This window comes from Lissotriton helveticus, chromosome 8 (assembly GCF_964261635.1).
Source record: "Lissotriton helveticus chromosome 8, aLisHel1.1, whole genome shotgun sequence".
Classification (NCBI taxonomy): Eukaryota; Metazoa; Chordata; class Amphibia; order Caudata; family Salamandridae; genus Lissotriton; species Lissotriton helveticus.
The window spans coordinates 32627311-32639966 of NC_136069.1; positions in this window are offsets into that span (position 1 = coordinate 32627311).

Sequence of the window (12656 nt, forward strand, 5' to 3'; positions counted from 1 at the left end):
CATTCTTTACCAGATTCCGCATGATGCTGAATGGTATACTGTCATTGATCTTTGCAATGCGTTCTTTACTGTTCTATTGCATCCAGAGAGCCAGGAAATCTTTGCTTTCGGATTCCAGAGTAGGACCCTCGCATGGTGTAGAATTCCTCAAGGGTATACAGAGAGTCCTTCTATCTTTAATGAGTTGTTGAAGAAGTCTTTGGAAGATCTAAGTTTACCTGGCAGATCGACATTAGTGCAGTATATTGACGATCTGTTGATAGCAGCAAAAACAAAAGATAACTGTGTGACAGATACGATAACTATTTTGAATCATCTGGCAGATGAGGGACATAAAGTGTCTCCTGCAAAATTGCAGTTTTGTAAACAGGAAGTAAAATATCTTGGCCATAGAATTGCAAAGGGAATGAGACAAGTGACAATTGAGAGAATTAAAATGATTCAGGGAATGCATCCTCCAAAAACACAAAGACAGGTCAGAATGTTTCTGGGAATGGTTGGTTACTGTCGTGAATGGATCAGTGGATTTTCAATAATTGCGAAGCCACTACAGAGACTGACAAAATCAGACATAAAAGATCCAATTGTCCTTACTGAAACTGAGTTGGAAGCTTTTGAAAAGTTAAAAAGAAGTCTATGTGAAGCTCCAGCTCTGGGCATGCCAGATTACGAGAAAGGTTTTGAGCTGTATTGCAGCGAAAGAGAGGGATGTGCTTTGTCTGTGTTAATTCAGAGACATGGAAACATGAGAAAGCCTATTGCTTATTTCTCAGCAGTTCTTGATCCAGTTGCAAAAGCCTTACCAGGTTGCTTAAAAGCAGTTACAGCAACAAGTGTTAGCCTTGAGCAAAGTGAAGGAATAATAATGGGATTTCCTGTAAAAGTCTATGTTCCCCATTCAGTTGAAATTATCCTTACAAGGAGCAAAACGCAACACCTGACCAGCAATAGATTGACAAAATATGAAAAAATCATTCTGGGATCGGACAATGAATCAATAGCGAGGTGTGTGAATTTAAATCCTTCTACACTGTTACCTGATACTGAAATTAGTGATGAAAATGATGTGGAGCATGAGTGCTTGGATGTTATGGAATACTGTACCAAGCCAAGGCAGGACATTAAAGATGTACCATTGCCTGAGTCAGATTATGTCTACTTTGTAGATGGCTCCCGTCTGAGATCAGAGGGGGGTATTTTGAGAGCAGCATACTCAGTCTGCACAGTGGCAGATGTTGAAGAAGCATCATATCTTGAAGGAATTCGTTCAGCACAGGTGGCTGAATTAATTGCTTTAATTCGTGCTTGTGGATTGGCAAAAGATTTGAGGGTCACCATAATTATTGATAGCCAGTATGGGTACGGAGTTGTGCATGATTATGGACAGCTCTGGTCTCAGAGAGGCTACATGACATCAGCAGGCTCACCAATCAGAAATGCAGAGTTCATCAAAAGATTAATTGATGGCATACAGTTGCCAAAAGAAATTGCCATAGTGAAGTGTGCAGCGCACAGAAAAGGTGAGGATTTTATCACTAAAGGAAATGCTTACGCAGATGAAATTGCAAAATATTGCGCAAGGAACAATTATGCACTTAATCGGGAGAAAAACAAAGAATTTGTTTCGAATTCACTGATGCTAACCTCAATTGTTGAGACATGGCAAGAAATCAGGGATTTGCAAAATGAAGCTGATGATGATGAGAAAAACACATGGTTGAAGGCAGAATGTAGACAGCGTGATGAGGATGGAGTTTGGACTTACAAAGATGGCAGGGTAGTTTTACCAAATTGCATGATTGCTGACATGGCCAGAATGTACCATGGCCCTGGTCATATTGGAAGAGATTCGATGATTAGGCTTTTTAAAGATACTTGGTTTAATACCAAGTTCAGTACAATTGCAGAGTCTCTCTGCCAAAGGTGTTTGATCTGTCAACAAATGAACCCAAACAGGAAATCATTTGTGAACGGGAACCATAGGTCCGGAGGTTGGTCCTTTTACAAGGTTACAGATGGATTTCATTGAGATGCCCAAACACAACAGGCTGCAATATGTTTTGGTGATTGTCTGTCTGTTTTCAAGATGGGTAGAAGCATTCCCCACACGTCACAGTGATCCAATTACTGTAGCAAAGTTGCTTCTACGAGAGATTATCCCAAGGTATGGATTCCCTGTGACTATAGAGAGTGATAGAGGAGGACATTTTGATAACAGGCTGTTGAAATTGATCTGTGAAGCCTTACACATTGAGCAGAAGTTGCACTGTGCATACAGACCAGAGGCATCTGGAGTGGTAGAACAAATTAATGAAACAATTAAAAACAGAATTGGGAAAATGTGTCTAGATACAGGCATAAAGTGGACAGATGCTCTTCACTTGTTCTGATGACTCTAAGAAGTACACCAGATAAAAAGACAGGTCTGAGTCCTCATGATATTCTCATGGGCAGAGTCATGAGACAAGCATTTGTGCCAGTAGGAAAACTGTTGAGCATTAATGACAGTGCAATTTTGGAGTATTGTAAGACGCTGTCTTCTGTGTCTAATCAGGTGGGAACTGAAGTACAGTCAAAAGACAAAGTGCAAACGCATGATCTGAGACCTGGAGACTGGGTCAGAACAAAAGTTAATCGAAGTAGAAACTGCCTGGTCCTGAGGTGGCAGAAGCCAAGGCAGGTGATACTTGTGACAACGAATGCAGCAAAGTGTAGAGGAATAAAGAGGTGGATTCATCCCAACCACACTATTCCGATACCTACACCTGAAACCTCAGAGGAAGAGAGTGATACAACAGCTGATTCAGATTCTGAAGAGGAAGCTGAAGAAAATCCAGATTCTGAAGATCAACAGAGAGGTCTACATCTGGAAAATCCATCTGTAAATGTAGATTTGATTGGAAAAGATTTGAAAATTATTGAAGTGGATTCTGAAAATGATGAAGATCTGCTAGAAAAAGAACCAGCAGAAGAATCTGATAAAGAAGCAGGAGACGCAAAAGAAGCTGATAAGGATAAAGAAAAAGAAGCTGTAACAACAGAAAATTCTGATCAAGTCCAGAAGCAAGACCAGAAGAGTATCGAAAAGCAGAAAACAAGCTCTGAATGCAGGAACAAGAAATCCGAAACTGGGAAGTTGAAGGTAATTGAAGAAGCGGAGGAAGACGAATTGCCAAGTACCAGTGATGGGAGAAGAGGTACTGTTCCTAACGGAGTGAAGCTGCCGATTAGAGAAGATCCTGAGTCAAGAATTGAAGTTTCTGACAGTGATTCTGGAGAAAGTGATGAAGATTGTCAAAGGGAAGGAGTGAGGAAGAGATCCTGGAAAACAGAATCTAATGTAGCTGAACCAAAAAGAAAAATTCTGAGAAAAGGTGAAACCTGGCCAAGTGAAAACGGAGGGTTGAAAGTCAGGTTAATAAAGAGATCAAAGGAGCAGGTAAATGAGATTTCCAATCAGGAGGATCCTGAAAAGAAAGCAGAGAAAGGAAAGAAAATAGAGGTTATCTCTAGAAAAACAAAGAGAGTTTTGAGGCCAAATCAAAAGTATAAGTCTCCTGAGTGGGCTTACATTATTATCCCACCTGTAATTGAGATAAATAGTACCAGTCAGGAAGACGTTGAGGACAATAGTGACAATGATTGAAGTACTAATCTGTTAGAATTTAGGTTCCTAATTTTGGCATAAGGCTAAAGAAATTGTGTTAGATGACACAAGGTCGAAGAAATTGTGTTTAGCTGGAGAATAACTTGTGACGCAAGGTCAAAGAAAAGTTGTTAGAGGGTTTTTATAAAAAAAAAATTTTTTAAAGGGGGTGTTTAAAAATTTAGGTTTTAGGTTTTACATTAGACATATTTTTTAAATTTTAAAGTTTTTTTTGTTTTCCTTTTCTGCGAATAAGGCCTTTTCTTTTGAAGCGTGGTACTTTCCATCTTTAAAAAATGCTGTAAGATGACTCTGATATGTATGCTCATATTAATTCTGCTCTGGTTAGTTTTAGCTGTCATCTTTCCTTTCGGGATCGATAAGGAGATGTACAAGATCAATATGACAAGCAAAGCTTCAGTTAGTCAAGACAAACATAGTGCATCAGGCAAAGCTAACAAAGTTATTGATCACAGACCCGAGGATCATCAGGATAGGTCAGTTGGTGATTTTTCAAGCAATACGTTTTTGAGGCTTCTGGGAGAATATGTTAAGGTTATGGGTGTCAAAGATTGCTACATCTGTGTAAAGTTGCCTGCTTCTGTTTCTGAGGGAGTGACATACAATATGCTTCCTCTTACTTATGGCATAACCTGCAGTGTGATAGCTAGTTTATTTTACCAGACTGGCCGCTTAGAGTACTATTACTCAAACTATGATGAGATTTTTGCTAACCTGAAAATTGAGAATGCTTTAAATAAACACAAGAAAGCCAAACAGATGAGGGAATTCTTTTTAGTTACTAATGAACTCACCTATGAGTATGCTTACAGAAATAATTTAACCTGTAAATTGAGAGCTGAGGAAAAGACATTCATGAACTTAGTTGAGGAAAGAAGAGCGATCTACAAAAGAAATGAGATGGTCAAACAGACTAAATCCAAATTCTGGCAGAAGGAGGATGAAAATATTAATGGCAAGTCTTTTGATAATGTTGCAATTCACATAGACAAACCAATTAGTGGCAAGCTTTGCATTAGGAGAGATAATACTCTTTTTGATAATTACTTTGTAGGTGCTAGCAATTGTGAGGACACTTACCAAATCATGGGGGGGTTGGGGATTCAAAGGTGGCAGAGATCCAATTTTTCCTGGGATCTATTTTATCTGTGGAGACAAAGCTTATTATAATCTCCCGGACGATTGGTATGGGACATGTTTTGTTGGTCTTGTTTTTCCAAAAATATTTCATGTTGACAGAAATGCAGAAGGTTCTTTTGAAATCAGTAATCATGTAAACAGGTACAAAAGATAATTCTGGGAGACATTTTTTGAGTCAGTAATACCCTTAGTAGGTATAACCCTGAATGCAGGAAGAATCAGAAAATTGTCCACAATTGTTGACAGATTGTCCACTGACACAGCAGGTGGTTTCCAATTAGTGGATACCAAGGTCATTGCGGTTAGGTCAATGGTGATGCAGAATCGCCTTGCCCTGGACATACTCCTAGCAAAAGAGGGAGGAGTCTGTGGCATTTTACATGTCCAGCATTGCTGTACTTATATCCCAGACGAGAGCAAGAATATTGAAATGTACATTAAAAACATCACAGAAATGCATTTGGAGATAGTTCCCTTAGAAGAGGATGATTTTTCAGAACGTCTTTTAAAAAGATTTCAAGCTATCAAAACCTGGTTTCAAGAGATTGGTGGTTCAGTTCTTGGCAAGATTTTAACACCTTTGTTTGTAATAATTTTTGTGATAGTTTTAACGAAGATCAGTTGCATGTTACACAAGAGGAAGAAGCACATGAAGGAAAAGAGAAGAATTTACAAAATCAGAAAGGAACAGGAGAGGGAGGTAGAGCTAGAGGAGTTACGCAGAGCTCAATATGACAGTTGCAAAGAATTTGCTGAAACAAGTCTTTAGAAATACTAACACAGTGAAATCGAACCATATTCGTTTAAGATTAAATTTGCTAAATTTTGGGTGTGGTGTGGTGATTTGGAAATCACCAGATGAGGGAGTTGATGGAGCGAGATTAAGAAATGTTTTCATTTCAGCTCGTGAAGTCACACTTCCATAACTGAATTAACTATGCTAATGATTTGTGCTGTGTGTGTATTAATTTAACCTAGTTTTAAAAGTTGCATACATAAGAAAACACGAGGGTTACTAACATATGTGCTCTTAAATGTGCATTATGTTGCATTTCCATGTATGTGGAAAATAATAAATTAATCTTGTCTATTGTCGTTTCATGTCTAATAGCGGCTGTTTTAAAGAATGGCATGTGCTTATTTTGCTTTTTGTCTATGTGGTGTCACTTTACTCTTTACAGGTGCATAAAGAATCCTGCTGGATTAAATGAAGAATGGTAGATATAAATGCTGCTTTATTTGTGTGCTTCAGCTAGGTAATCTAGACTAATGGGTTAATTATTAGCAATGGTGGGTGGCAACAGAACAAACTGTATTTCTTGCATTAATTATTCTTTTGTGTTTGTTTATATAATAGTTTTCGAAAAGTGGTTCTGGGCCTAGTGCATTTGTGTTTGCTAAATTCTGGTCGGAGCAAAAGAGAGTCCATGATGAAAAATTCCTTCTGCTGAAACATCTTGTCGTGATGTAAAATGGAACGTGATGAGCTGTCTGTTTCTTAGTCAAGCAAGGCCAAGGCCAGGAACCGGCAGAGGAGCGTGTGACAATTTCATATCCGAGGAAGCAATGACTCTCTTTCGGTTAATGTTGCAAACTGGAGGAAGCCTCGTTGTTCGAAAACTAGAGACAATGGACTCTAAGAAAGTGACGGAACTGATATTCTAAAAAAATGTGGTGACATGAAGCTTGTCACTTGACAGCCAATGGCACTCCGATTTTAGCAGAAAAATATACTTTTACTTAGATTAGCTTAGCGTAGAAAGGTATAAAAACTCTTCCCCCGTGGAGGAGAAAAGCTGCTTCTTGCTGACCTTTGATGAGGGTGTCGTGCAGACGAACATTCCTTGGAGCACGTAAGAGTCTTCAAAAGACTTTACTCTTTTATTCTTTAATATAGCAAGTGTAGTTAGGGACTTAGGATTTGATAATGTCAAACTGTTATTTCCTATGTGAGTGATATTTTTGATTTGCATAAAACCGTCATAACCATTTACAACGATTCTAATAAAAAATGCTTTAATAAAGATTTCTAATGCATTCACTAAATAAATAGATAATAAAAATCTTACTTTGAAAAACAAGCTGGCCTTGTTATTTCATGAGTTTAGGTTACCATCAGCAAGATCTTATCGCCACAGTGGCTTAATTAATTTGTAGGGTTTGTAAAGTGTGATGAATTCATTTACCGCGGTTGTATATAAATGTATATAATTTGTGAATAGGTTAATTAGGTCACATGATTCAGTTGGTCAAAATATGTCATGTTAGTTTATGGGCCTTGTGATTGATTTATGATTAATGGTGAATATTGTGAAGTTGGGTAGCGTAGCTTATGGCATATTTCCTATAGGCCGCTGGATCAAGATAACAGTAAACTAATTGAAAGGTGTTTAAAGAGAAAACAATTTCTGTATTTACCATGCTATCAGGTAGGAGAATAGCCATGCACTTGTTAGACTGATCAGGCTCATTATGTGTAGAGGGAGATGGAGGATTGTGCCCTCTCGATTTGTCAATGTTAGTGCCGAATGATTATCAAACCTTCTTTGATGGTTTTACGTGAGTGGTCTTTATTTGTTATTCCATACATAGAAAAACAGCAGAAACGTGTGTCGCCCTAGTGGCCTATTGGCCGTGGGCTTTTTCAAGGCAGAGTTTGGTTATGTAGGCAAGTAATGTTTGTGATTCTTTAGTTGGAAGGTATTAAGTCTCTGCGGTCCAGGAACAAAAGATCAGGCTCATTATGTGGCTTAAAGCTGCTGGTCACTGGAGTGTTGCTGAAAAACGTACATGCAGCGCACAGGAAATGACCCTAAAGTTAATGAGCGCCTGGGAAGAAGATACAAAATGCTGTCTAATGTGATGTATGTCTAAGAAATGTTGCCTTCCAGAAACACAACAGAACTTGGTTATATACTTGTCTATCTTTCTATAGGGCTCCCATGTAGACTTACACTTTGTAAGTATATATAAAAGACTATAACTGAGGACTTGTCGGGTTCGTAGATCACCCACTTCATAGTATGTTTGTTGCTTGTATTTAAAAGATCATTTAAACATTTTTTTAACACAAATTTTATTCATTTTCAAGCTTTCTATGGACACATTACATTTGGTAATAATTACATCCCTGTTATAACATGTAACATGAACAAGAGTTTCAGTTTTCATTACATACGTATATCAACAAACTGAGGCATTGCAGCACATTGCTTACATTAGTATGCATGATGATAGACTTACATACACTTGTCCGGATATATATTCAAATTAGTTGATTTTTATCTCAACCCCCCTCCCACAACAATACCTCCCCCCAAAACTATTAAAACTATGCTGCTATGGTCTAATTTCTTAAATCAAGGTATACATCTCATGGGATGACCTAGCCTGGCAGTGGAGATAAGGGGGAGGTGGATAGAAGATCCTTTAAACATAATGCAAACAAATCTGTCAGTGCATCATACACTGGGAGCTTAGAGGTCTTAAAACAAAACTCTGAATAAATACAGAAATGTCTCGTACTTTAAGGGAACCGAGCACCTTCTAACTGGTGCCTTCAGTGCAACTAAAACTATTACCTAGAAAATCTATTGCTGACTACAGACTTCTCCCAACTCAACCTACAACTCTATTTAATGCTACTCACAAAAGAAGCAGCTAGTGAGATAGTATGAATGAGAAAATATTTTAAAAATCTAACCACAATGACACCACAGACATGGAGCACCATACAAGACCAAAGGACAGCATAATACAGTCAGTCAGTCAAAAATACTTTATTTCGGCTTTACAGCTATAAAAGCACAATACATTTTACATCCAATAAAATTTAAAAAAAACGTTATAATGAGGAGAATAGTTAAGTGGAAAAGTTCAAAACAACCATTCCTTAATCGAAAGTGATATATTAGATTTTTAACTCAACTTTAACAGTCATAGAATGAGTGCCTGATCCCCAAGGTAATGACTTGCAGGTTGTCAATAACACCAAAGTCACTTAATTGGAAATTATAAAACTATTTAAAAACAAGATCAAGACATTTTCAGAATTAATTAGACTTCTTGTTTGAAAAATAACGTGAAAGGAAAAACATTAAAAGTTACATTCGTACGTAACCAAATTAAACACAATTATTATCATCAAATTCTCTGGGCGATACCTTAGAGCAACAAGGGGCAGTAGGCATGAAATGTAAGGGGCACCATCATCTGTTGCCCAACTCTTTCCTCATTAAAATTCCTCTGCGTGCGTGCACCACAATGCAAAGAGGTATTTCGAGGTAGCAACTATGAATAATGATAACGTTTCAGATTTGAGTAGCTTAAAAACCTCGATATAATTTCTAAGCCCTAAGTTTCTGCAAAGTTGGAGGACCCACTTTGATCTAGATCTCTGACATGCAGGACAGCATAATACAACCTTCGAATAGTAACCTGCAGACCAAGCAGTACAGACACAACCAGCTCAACCCACAAACCAAACATTCTAAAATTCAGGGGCTGATGTGAGGTTCAAGATGCAACCCTCCATGACATGCTCTGAGATAATTTACAACAGGTCAGAGGGCAACAGTCAGTGATTTAGGGACACAATTTTGGTCCAAACATATAAAAAGTCAAAGTAAAAATAGCAGTACTGCAATGAGCATCGAGACATTGTTTTACAGTTAGAATGCAAGATCCCTCAACTGGGAAACAATGCAACAGTACATTCATTATACTGTGCATTAAAAGACAGTGTAATTGCTTAATGTCACACTGTACAAAAGCCTCAAAACACCCATCATGTGTTAGTCTATGAAATGCCCAGTATTCCCGCTTCTAGTCATATGGCAGTCAATATTAAGATGCGTCCACACACTGCGTCAAACTGCTGGGATGTGGAGTTATTTACACAATAAATGTACCCAAGGGGCAAATGCTAATGAAATCTACCTGGCCTATAAAGAAATTATATTTATATTTTGTTTTAATAAAACGAGAACACATAAAGGGCCCGATTACGTGTTTGGCGGTGCGGCACCAAGTTCGCCCCGCCACCGCACCGCTAAAGTTGTGGTGAGGCCGCCCGCGAGATTAGGTGTTTACTCCTGTCTGTCAGTCTTTTTTAGCATTTCCACAGCGGTGCCTTTAAAAACAAGCACCGCAATGGGAATGCCTAAAAAGAGTTCCTGCACAGCGTGGACTGGAAATTCCATGCCGTGCAGGAAGTGGTGTGCCCCTCCACCCCCACGGGCATCCACAGGGCGCAGAGGCACCAGGGGACCCTGTAGGGCCCCCCTTGTTTCCCCTCTGCCAGGGATTACATTGAGGAGGAACCACCACATAAACCCATCTCATAATAGGGCGGTGGGGAGACCCCACCACCACCAGACTGTTAATCAGTTTCTAAATGTTTTACAACAATGCTAAAATACAACATTTTGTAATGGAAAGGTGGTATTATCCTCATCTGTACAAAAAAACATACTGACTCAACAAAAATGCTCTGTAATACGTAACTTCAGGTTATTACTGTAGATAAAACAAGGTGAGCCCATTAAATTGGAGAGGCTGCTCTGGAAGTCATTACTTTAACAATGGCTGTATCAGTCAGCACATATGACGGATGAGCCTTCCAAATCTAGTGGCAGAGGAGGGCCCTGGTACTGGGGTGGGGATTGAGAACTTGTATCTCAGGACATCCAGTTTACCTGTGTTGTGCCCACAAGAGCTGGTCTGCAATACTAGATTATGTAGTCCTTGCATGTATATTTGTTGTGCTCATAGTTTTACAGCAGGTGTTTAAATAATGACGACAGACATCTGGGAGAGTCTATGACCATAATTATGAAGGAAGCCACAAATGTAGATACACAACTCGACAAAACTGAAGGCTACAATGGCAGCATCAGTGACGTGCTCAACAAAGCACACAAACTGTGTAGAGGAGTCAGAGCCACAGCAGAATGACACACCAGAGACAGACGCAGATAGGGCATCTCCAGGCAGTGCCTCAAAGATCTGAAGATGCTATAGGTGGCCATGAGAGAACAAGGTGGAACGATGAGAATGAACGCATCGACCAGCAAGAGTCGGAGGCAGGACTCTAGTAATAGTATGGATTCATGATTCCAGCAAACAATTTGTACATGACATGTAGAAATCATTGGATAGAGAAGGACCATGTAAACCTGGAATACGGAAAATAAGTATATTTCAGTCTTGTACAGTGCACATTTAGGGGCATTTAAATCAAATGGTATTGAGGAGGGTAGTTATGAGGCAGATTGATGATTGTTTCATCAGCAAAGACAGGTGACACGGGCAAATTAAGCCGCTTGCACGACTATGGAAGTTCTACACCCTTTGCCAAGTTGTCCATACCTCTTCTACTCAAGACAGAAAAACAGTCAATATCTCATTAAAAATGCAGCTGTAAGTAAACGGATACAGCTGTATAAAAGGTGTCTTGCACTCTTCAGTCTGTGATATCAACATCCACAAAAGTATGCCTAAAGGCATGGTGTGACCAATCATGGCTGTCTTCTGGATGCGTTTGGATTATCATGAAACATTCATACAAAACCTACTTTACGAGCTCCATCCCTTTACAATTATGGAAGTGGTGAGAGTCATCTACACTGTGAAAGAGATGGTTCAACCTGCTGAATGTTTTAAGAAGATTGGACAAGTTTTACTGTACTGTAAAGAAGTATGGAGCCCATCGGAGAAAGCGGCAAAAAGTACAAGTCGGACAATGAGGACATTTGTTTCATTGTGAAACAGAATTTGGGAAGGAAGTATTATCAAAGACCAATTATCATCTTTATCGGGGTTTAAAATTGGGGGCTCTGATATTTTATAAGTTCGTAAATGAAAATAAAGAAATTTGTGGCTAATCTTATTTAGGCAATTGTTTTTGTTTTTCTGAAAAATATTTTTCCTTGCCATGTTGGCGATTAAGACTGGGGCTATCGAAGACAGCAATTATTGCTGAACGTGGGTGTAACAAGAGGAAATGTGTACATGGTTTTATATACATACAGTGTTTCATATGTGTAAATCTCACACCATCTCATAACTGCTGGCAAGGCGGGAGGGCATATGTGATTCAGCAGCACTACATGCTACGAATAGAGGCTTACGGGTAACATACTCCATTTGTAGCATGTGTTGGCTCCCCATACACATGCTATGCATACACTGTAAAGCAGTACTCCTCTCGCCGTGGCTCTGGGCATTAGATGGTAAAGATATTTGAAATAATGTTCGTCTGACTTTTTGTCCTCCTACAAGAGGCTGCTGTCTGGTGTGAACATCCACATACTGGTGTTTTGTCAATAAGTGTTGATTTGACAAGGTAGCCCACTTAACAAATGTCTGCTATGGGGATGATTCCTAAGAAAGCCATTGAAGCACATTTCTTTCTTGTAGAGTGAGCTCTTGCAATGGTTGGTAAAGATCTTTTGGCCTTTACATAACAAATCTGGATACATTTTACAATCCATCTTGCAATTCCTGCTTCAGAAATGGCTTTACCTTTCCTTGGATTTGAGAAAGCCACAAAAAGCTGTTGTGTCTTCCTAAAAGGTTTAGTCCTTTCTATATATTATATATATTTTTTATAACAGATTTTATTGATTTTCTTATTATCACAACTTCTTCCGTCAATGGTATACATTACGTAAATCGCCATTAATATACCATATATTAGATCTCGACATAAAAAACAGTGGAACTATCGTCAATTAATTGCCAGAGGCACTATCTTACTGGTTTAACATATATACTTCCATTGAATTGTAGTGACCATCGGATTGTCGTTACTTCCATACATATAACCCAATATAGGCGCTGTAACGGG